The following is a 10,320-nucleotide window of genomic DNA, read 5'->3' on the forward strand; positions in this document are numbered from 1 at the left end:
TTAGGTTACACATTAGCACCATTCACAGGAAGGCATATTAGTATTATCTGGAGACTTGTGATTTATAAATGACCTCCCCACGACGCATTCGCACGGAAGGATTTTACTCAAAATACTTATTTCCCGGATGTGATATAAAAGTTTTGCGTATAGTTTGTATAGCCTATAGTTGTATTTTGTTTAATGATACATGACCGTACCTGTCAGTATTTGAGACCCGTGATCGGTATCTTCTGGATATCACCCAGCACTCTAAATAATACCAAAACACTTACGTTATTCGCAAACGGTGGTTAAAACCTTGATGAATAAAAAATGATAGATGAGCCCGCCAAATCACAGAGATCCCGATTCGCACAGGCTTAATATTCCAGGTAATACTAATCCCGTGCGAATAGTGTTCAGGGCAGATCAAGCGATCTCTAACAAAGCAAAAGTGACACATAGTACAAAAATGTTTTACTCACATCAGATTGCTGCGCCATTCCTATCGGATACAATTTGGACGGCACAGCACTGCTTTTAATTTTATTCTCTCAACAAATCCAGTGTCGACCTGTGGATTGTTCACGAAGGAATCCAAGGAGAAATGAAATGAACCAAACGCTCCATGTTTTTCCCACATGAGTTGTAACGTCTTTTAAAATAAACTTTAACCATGCATTCCTAATAATGGAATCCAAAGGAAAGTTATGCAGTGACATTTTTGTACAACCAGAGATGGCACAATATTTAGCTATCTTTAACGATTTGTTATCTTGTTTGTTTATTGCTTGCTCGCTCTTTCTGGTTCCGCGCCACTTGTGTTAGGGTCAATGACGTGTTTTGTGTCCAAATTCATTATTTTCCTAAAAAGAATTTGAATAAATACATGTCATATATCAAATGGATCTACAATATGTCCTTTATAAGAAACCCTTTTCATTTTATTGAAATTCAATAGATTTTTTGAATTTTGGTGTTTGAAAGACCAAAAATGTTGGGTGGTGCGACCGTCCGAACATACAAACAGAGAACAAAACTGAGAAATAAATGTTAATTTTCTCAATAAAATTCTTAATAAAATATTTTGGCATGATTTTATGTTAAATTTCTTATATATGAGGGGAAAATTACTCAGTGCTAAATACATTAAATGTATATTATTTAAAATTAATATATGGTCGCACCACCTGACATTTTCTTATTTGTCATTGACCCGTTAATTCATGCGCGAACCAGTGGTAGAGAAGTAGTCGTTGATATTATTTCCGTGGAGGCGGTGTTCAACCTATCAATTTCGTTAGAGATAGGTTCATTCCAGAACCTGCCGTTCGCTGGGCCTGGTGTCAATAATAGATGTAATATAAGTAAAAAGGGAATTTTCAGTTCTGACACTTAAGTCTACATGATGTTCGTATGTTCGTCTGAGGCTTAGATATAGGTATTGCTAAACGGTTGCTAGGCTTACCTGTTTGGTTGCTATGGGCATGACTTAGCATATGTCAGTTGATGTTACTAAATGCTATGATTGAAACGAACCAACCCCTGAGTCTCTACGATGTTCTGATGCAGAGATATAGGTATTGCTAAACGGTTGCTAGGATTACCTATTTGGTTGCTAGGGGGCGCGGTTTAGCATCTGCCAGTTAAGATACTCTAGTCTATGAGTGAAATGAACCAACCCCTGTGTCTACGATGTTCGGATGCTTAAATATAGGTATTGCTAAACGGTTGCTAGGATAACCTGTTTGATTGCTAGGGGCGTGGCCTGGCAGATGCCAATTGATGATGCTTCAAGCCACAAGTGAAACAAACCAACCCCCATGTCTCTACAATGTTCTGATGCAAAGATTTAGGTATTGCTAAATGGTTGCTAGGCTAACCTGTTTGGTTGCTATGGGCGTGGCTTCGTAACGTTATGAAGCTCCTGGGATACTGATTGGTTGCCTAAGTCAATTCAGCCAATCCCCTTGTCTCTACAACACTATGCTGCAGAGATATCCACCTGGGTCTTCTATAATGGGAGGCTATGGGACCGTTTGCTAGGTTGCTGAAAATGGTTGCTATGGGCGTTGCTTCATAGCGTCATGATGATCTCGAAAGACTTATTGGTTGTCTGAGTCAAATGAGCCCACCCCTTGTCTCTAGGACACTGTGCAGCAGAGATATCCACCTGGTTCTTTTATAATGGGAGTCTATGGGAATGGTTGCTAGGTTGCTGTAAATGGTTTCTAAGAGCGTGGCATCATAGCGTCATGATGACCATGTGAAACTGATTAGTTGCCTCAGTCAAATAAGACCACTCACTTGTCTCTAAGTGGTTTTACTGCAAAGATATTCAACATGGGACAGTCGTGCGCCTTATATGGGCATGTTTCCTGCCCCATGTTAAGTCAATGGGGAACTTTTGGGGGCTCTTACACCCCAGGGGTATGTAACGGAGGCAAGCTAGTGTAGAGCTGTGCAGTATGTAAACCTCACTTACCAACCTCAACGACTCTCTAGCGACAGACGCTAGAGCCTTCAGCCTCCTAGCTAGAGTGCCTGACTCCCATGCTGGACTGACCCGGTTCGAGGCCCGCTGAGAGCGGTGCAGAGTGTTCCGGTTACATGTTCAACTTACACTTCAATGTGATGTATGTTCTTACAATGGCTGATATGCTTCTCAAATGTGGTAACCCTCATGTCACTACGAAATTCTCGCTCGGAACTACAACCATTGTTGAACGCCATGTTAACTCAATGGGACGTTTTTGGTGTTTTTTTTGCCCCCTATCAAAGACCCGATCGCTTGCAAAAGTCAGAGCAGACCATTACCGTATAGGCCGGTCGTTTTGAGCCCTCATCTGTGGGCCTATGACAAAAGCTGCGGGAAATTTTGGCAGAAAAAGAAGATGTATGCACAACAATAATACTGATGCTTTTTCAAAGCACCACTAAATATAAGTATAAGTGAAACATCAGTATGTTGGCTTTCTAAAGCGAACATAAATATATCTAGATGTATAAAAAATCACAGATGTCAGCTGATTTTTGTATTAGTTTCAGTGAGACGTTTTTATATTAGAGAAGACAGTGAGGCTGGTTTTGTTTCAGTCTGGGATTTATTTGTTTTCTGGGCTTTGTTTACCTATTACAAGTCCTACTATGATTCTCTGTCTGATCCCAAAGCCATGTAATAATCTTTCAAAGTCTGTCAGGATATATTTATGCTTTCCCTAGAGAAGTAAAAATCTTATAACACACTGACTCACAAACACACGTGTTCATGGTACACAGTATTTTCTTTCTGCACTTGCTGTCAGACAGTGTGTGTACATTGGGGCCAATCACTTTGGTCAAAGTTGAAGTAACCCTTATTGAGCAACACTGTAGCCTTACATAAACACATAAACCAATAAGTCACTCATGCCAGATAGATTAAAATAAGATCAGAATTCGTTTTATAAACATCTAACAGTTAGAATGCCATTGAAATGTAGGATGAAGTTTACACTTTTTTGAATTTCATGAACTGTACTGTGTACTGTATCTCCTTTAGCTGTGTGAATTAAAAAAAAAAGTTTGTATTCAGAACTTAAAGCGCTTCACTTATCAAAGATATGTGTGTGTATAGGTCAGTATCATTCATGCAATGCAAGACATTAGCCAGGTTTCCATCCAAAGTTGCGAATATCGCATAAAACATTTTCGAATAAGCACGTTTCGATTCCGTCACTCCCTAATAAACTGAATTAGGGGGTTTAATTCGAAATTTGGCGTTTCCATCGTTTCTGATGCGAATAAAATCAAAGAGCTGGAAACCCGCTAACTAAGGCGTCTTTTCCGCAAGAATTTTCATAATTTTACTTTTCAGAAAGCCACAAGCGCACCGCAGATCACGTGACAAGAACTAGCAAGCCAATATAGACAAGATAAATGAAAATGGATAAACAGATGATCACAGCACAACTCAATCTAAGCAGAGTTATTGCAAGTTATTTTCAGTGCATATAATCCATGTATCCTTTGTTTATACCTCCTCGTGGCTATAGTGTACCATGGTTGCTTAGCGACGACAGACGCCAGGAGAGCGCAAAGTCCAGGGCCCCGTTGCATAAAGAAACCCTAAGTTTAATTTTCACTAAAGTCTGCCCTTAAATATAACTTAAGTTGTACTTAAGTTATTCTCCTCTTGTCTTTGGTAAAGAGAAATCACCCCTTAAGTGTGCTTTATGCAATCGGGCACAGGCGCTTTGAAAACAAGGAGAACACGGTGCATCGCGGTTTTAGACGCTAAATGTGAATCGGGCCTAACTCTTTAGAAAAGATAATTGGATGTAACACACACTGATGATATACAAAGACCATAGTTTGGATTCTTAACGAAAAACTTATATTAAAAGGTGAATGCAGTGTTCACCGCTGCTGATACATGACTTCCTTGGTTCGCACTGCTGAGAAAGAAAAACAACATGCTCAACTAGTTAAACTTTAAACCTTTTCATTATGGTTATCCAGCTTAAATATGTTCCGCCAATGTGGTCTCATACTAATTAAATAACCACCCAAACCCACTATATTGACCATAAATAACTAGGTCAGATAAACTTAACCTTAACTGGATTCTCAGGGAGCAGTTTAAACAAGAAAGCTCACATACCTCTATCACCGGCTGTATAACATTTAAAACATTCCTCAAAATAACTTTATCAAATTTACATTTTTAATTAGGGACAGGTGATTTACTTAGGCCTAGGAGATTCTGCGAGCGTTACATTAGAGTATGTCCGAATCTGCACCACTAGATGTCGCTATAATTATAAAATTGATGGACCAAAGACTCGCTGTAAATTTGACATTCAAGAATTATTTTAAACATTTAAACAATCTTCACTTAACTGGCATTTTCAGTAAAATACAATATTATATACAACAAACAATTAAGACACAAATATGACAGAAATATTTTCTTAGACAAAAATTAGCAGCTAAACAGCATTTGTGAGAGCGAGTGACTATCTGTCAACTGATTGTAAGGGGGGCCGGACCACTTTCAGACTGAGAGGAGTTCCTCCTCTGAGCCTGAATGACTTTTACAACAACAGGTTTCCGGTCATTTCTCTCCTCTATTCGGCCAGGCACAAAGCTGATTGTGTTGCCGGTGCTTTTTCTGCTCTGAAAAGGCTAAGAGTGGTTAATACTGTCCTCAGATCAGTGGAAACAGAGAAGTGCTCAGCTGGTTTAGTTGCTATGCAGCCACAGGCCTCACCCTAAGAACTTTAGTTGCTTTCTGTACAAATTATGTTTAGTGATCTATAATGGCACACCATTCAGGATAGTGAAGAGATCTGAGTGAAATTTGATTCAATTATTTTTGTTTGTTACAAAGTGAGTGGATTTTGTGATGTATGTGTTTGTGAGAATGTGGTGATGGGGATAAAGGGGTTTGGCAGGGAATGTTGTGAATGTATAATTAATTTGTGCGTTTGTGCATGTGTGTGTGTGTTTTGATGTGAGCATGTATGGGTAAGAGAGCTGCATGTCAAAGACCACACCAGCTACACTGAACATTAGACAAAGTGATTGATGACTGAATCTTTGGGTCCACCAGTCTCCCGAACACATTACTGGCAATGTAGATCTAGAGTTCAGGAAGTCTAACCCATTTAACATCCTCTATATATTCACTCCAAACTGCCAAAGGGACTGGAAAAGCCAAGAGGAATAAAATGCATTCTGTTTTTTCCATTTATAGGCCCACAGTAGTGAGCCATATCTGGAGATACAGCTATTGAGTTGAGACGCCTGATAAAATTTTCCATGACGGTGGTATAAAGGTTTCCACAATGTGTGTCCAAACTGTTGGTTCTCTCCTGATGAAAATGTAACTATGACGCCTAAATCTCCGTGTCAAGCAGACAGGGATAGAGCCTCTGTCCTCTAAAACAGTCATGAGTTGGTAATTCAAAGTTACCAGACTCTAAAACAAAAACATATACCGTAAAATATGATGCAATAATAATACATGTCCAAATTTTAATTTTGGAATATATCATTGCGTACCTTGTATATCTAAATTTGCTGTTTTTTAGGAAATGAAAAAGACCCATTACACATTAGACACACTGACAAACATAAATGGTGACTAATAATAATGATTTATGGCAAAAAGTCACAAAATATGATGGTTTCAGAAGGACAACAGCAAAATGAAAAGCAACAGTTCGTTATGTTTTATCCAATATTGTAATATTGTAAAACATTAACAATGTATTATTCCATATATTGACAGGTCAGGGCTGTGCAGCAAAGTGAGTATTCATCACTGTTTACATTACATATACACAATATTGATATTGCACCCATACTTATCTTCTTTTTATCAATCTTTTTGTTAAAATTTCATGGTATGTTATATTACATAGCCTACTTTTCTATAGTATTGAATTTAGTTCACACCAATTGTGTTTCATTGTCCACAGTGCAGGCTGTTGGTGATACAATGTTTTAATATCATAAATGCACAAAAATCTAACTAATTAAAAGGGGTCATTTCATGAAGAACAGACTTTTTCCACGTTTAAATGCTAAAATCGGGTCTCTTGTGCATCTGCCAACTCAGAAAATGTGTCAAAAAACAAATCATTAACTTTTTTTATGTGAGCCTATCTCTGCAAGCCTTTGAGAAAACGAGCGCTTCAGAAAACGCTCTCTTAATGACGTAAGCAGTCGTTCTTATTTTCCGCCACTTGTACTGAACGTGTCCACCCATTGCGCCGCCGCCTTTGTTGTTTTCACATGTGTGAAGTTCAAACATCATGGCAAAAGTTGCAAAGCTTACGAACTGTTCTTTTGTTGGCTGCACAGAACAACACAGAACAATGTTCCCAGATTTACGGGAGACAAGAGAGCAATGGATTTATTTAGTTTTAAATTTGACTTAGAGAAATAGCGATGCGTTTGTCTCGAGGATCTTCACTTCAGAAAAATGTGTTTATGGTTTGTAAACAAGCAACGCGGTTCTCTCCCTAGAATGCGGTCATGACCGGACCAACAGGTACCGGAGGAGCTTCGCGAATGGCCCTGAGGGAGACAGGTGTTCTTATCGAAAACAATGTGATTGGTGTTTACAGACGAGACCTTTTTTCTCTTTCGCTTTATTTGACCATACTTTATTGTTTTGTCGCTGGAGGCACAGGCTCACAGCGCGTCTTCTGCTGAAAAGGGGTCAGAGACTAGCAGCTCAATTGCACCTAAATTAGACACATACCAAAACAGGTTGTTTCTCCTCACATGCAAAAGTGGGCATGTAGCGCCTGGTATATAAGAAGATCTGTGGTGATTTTTGAGCTGAAACTTCACCGACCACTATGATTTATATGACATTTGTGTAAAACTTGAAAGAAATCACCCCTTTAAGTTTAAAACCAGGACATCCCCTGGCATTGGTTTAACAAAAGATTAATATTTATTCTGTTGATGGAAGATATTGTGGCTAACATTGCAGCAGCATCACCTCCATGCTCACTGCAGCATGTGCGTATTTGGAGTAGCAAATCTAAATGCTAAAATGTATTATTTATGAGCTTTGCTGAAGCTCAGTGGTTAGACCATGGCATAAGCAACCCCAAGGTCATGGTTTCATTGCCAGGGATTGCACATACTCAAATACAATGTATAGTATCATGCAGTGTAATGAAAGAGTCTGCAAAATGCATAAATGTAAGTCATGCATTGTTATGAGACTTATCTATTGTCAATATACAAAACATTGAAAACAACTATAGCATAATTGTTTGTCCATAAGTGACATAAAAATATTTCTAGTACGTCTGTTTTCATTCTGCATCTGTGTATATGTGTATATGTACATGTACAGCTGTGTATATACCATCCCAGCTCCAGTATGAATAACCCAGCTTCAGGCAATTCCATCACTAACTAAGAGCAAAGTGACCATCCCATCTCAGGCAATTCCATCCTCAACCAGGAGCAAAGACGGACTACCTGTCACATTAATGCAAATGTTAAAATACTTAGTATTTAATGCTAAACTTACATAACATTCCTCTGTTGAAGTTATAGCTGCACTCAGTTACATTATGCCATTACTATTTTCCCTGCTTATAAGATTCCTCAAAATTAGACCAGTTTCATCAAATGAAATTTGTGTAAAACACAACTAATAACCTTCTTTTTAATCAAAGTCACTGAGTACAGCTGTGACACGTCAGGGGGGACCTGGCCCTCCCGACTGAGACTGGTTTCTCCCGAGGTTTTCTTTCTCCATTTATTTATCATTGGAGTTTGGGTTCCTCGCCACATGGCCATGTTGGCTTGCTCACTTGGAGACTGTTTTTATTAGATTTATATTACATCAACATTTATGCATTTTATCCAAAGCGACTTAGACATTGTATTATTCTTTGCATTTGTATCTGAGTATGTGCAATCCCCTGGGATCGAAACCCATCACCTTGGAGCTACAGAAAAAAAAACAGTATACTATTTTTTTAGAATGATCTTGCTTGTTCTATAAACACCATGCGCTGTGTTTATACCTTTTCCGTGTTTTTCTTATTTTCTCCAGTAAAGCTGCTTTTGAACAATGCACATTGTGAAAAGCGCTACAAAAATCAAATTTAATTGAATACCTGTATATACAGTAGATGCTTGTGAAACAGACACTGCTTGCGATCTTTTTTTCTTTGTGCTAAACACAGCTTCTGATGTCACAAGCAAGATAGAGTTACAGGCTACTGCAGATGTAATGATTGGTTGTACCCCCAAAGCAGGTCATATCACCTTACAGACTCACTAGTCACAAGAGAGACACATCCACCACAATAAACAGAGTCTACTGGGATTTCCTGCTCACAACAGATTGTCCAGTGTAAGGAAAATGGGGTTGCTGAAGGGGTAAAGTGTGTTCTTAGAATGCCCAGATAGGCCCAGAGTCTTCGAGAATATGCTAAAGTATTCACCAAATACTTCATGCAGCTCAATCTCATGTGTTTTTATAAAATATTTGGTCTCTGTTTTAATCCACCTACCATTTTAAAGACTCGATGATGTTTTACCATTAATATGACAAATATTTTGCCTACTTATTCTTTAATCTTCTTTAAATTTGGAATTACGTATAGGGCTGCAACTACCGATTATTTTAATACTATTTAATCTAATACAACTAATCTAACGATTTCTTTTTTGATGATTCTAATAAAGATTTTTTTGGTTAATTTATTGATCCTTTGGCTAACCGTCTGATAAATATTAAGTTCTAGTATTTTCTTACTTTGTAAAGCATATCATACTTTTTTCTCCACTACATTTCATAAATAATACACATTTATTATTCTAATCATTGTTTACATTAAAATCACTTTCTTCTTTTAATTAAGTAGTTTTAATTTTATGTAAAAAAGACTGATTTTTAATGTACTTGAGTACTGTATTAAAGGCAAAGTAATATCCGAGCCTGTTTTCAGTCTCATAATGTAACTGAGTAACAGTAAAAATACTACTATCGATCTCTGTTTATTGAACAAAACTATCACGCAATAAAAGACTCCAGTCCAGAGTGGCATTAAAGCGCGCAGGGGCATCCTGAACTCACAATGATGAACTTAATGCATTCGCTTACTTATGTACAGTTATGCGCATCCTGGACGCACAATGAAGCGCTTAAAGCACCTTCTCTTTCTGAAGTCGCGGTGATCCTTTTGCTTCCCAAAGTAAATAACAGTTAGAACACAACACGAAGAGATGATATGTTACACGTTTAACACTTGCACACACATGTATTGCATCCATCCAACAGTTTACAGTCAAACCAGAGGTTTAAGAAGATTTATTGCTTATGAAGATGCACATTCAGACCGCTTCAGGTGCTTCTAATAAATTAAGCTACACTCAGTAATTTACCGTCTCTAACAGAATACATTTTAAACAAAACCATGAGTATCATTTTGTGATAATGAAGAATAATGAAAACATTGGAACATCTTGGAAAGATGAAGACCCACTCATGCTGACTGGAGATTGACAGACAGCACCAGCTGAGGTCAGAGTTTCTTAATTATGCTATTTCATTCCTCACATAAAGCTATCGAATGACTTAAAAAGTGCTTTTACGGTGGTTTCATGATAGTTAATCATATTTAAAGTTGAACAGTAACCTAAGCAGGGTCACAATCTGAAAAGTTTCACATACACTAACTTGCACTAGTAGGGCTACATAGCGTTAATGTAAATTATTAATGTAAAGGGTAGTGTTAAAATTTACATCTACGTGCCACTCCCCGTTCGTTTGTGATTGCTTGTTCATGCTGTGATGATCCTCCGTACATTCAC

The sequence above is a fragment of the Triplophysa dalaica genome, chromosome 1, assembly GCF_015846415.1.
Source record: "Triplophysa dalaica isolate WHDGS20190420 chromosome 1, ASM1584641v1, whole genome shotgun sequence".
NCBI classification, from domain to species: domain Eukaryota; kingdom Metazoa; phylum Chordata; class Actinopteri; order Cypriniformes; family Nemacheilidae; genus Triplophysa; species Triplophysa dalaica.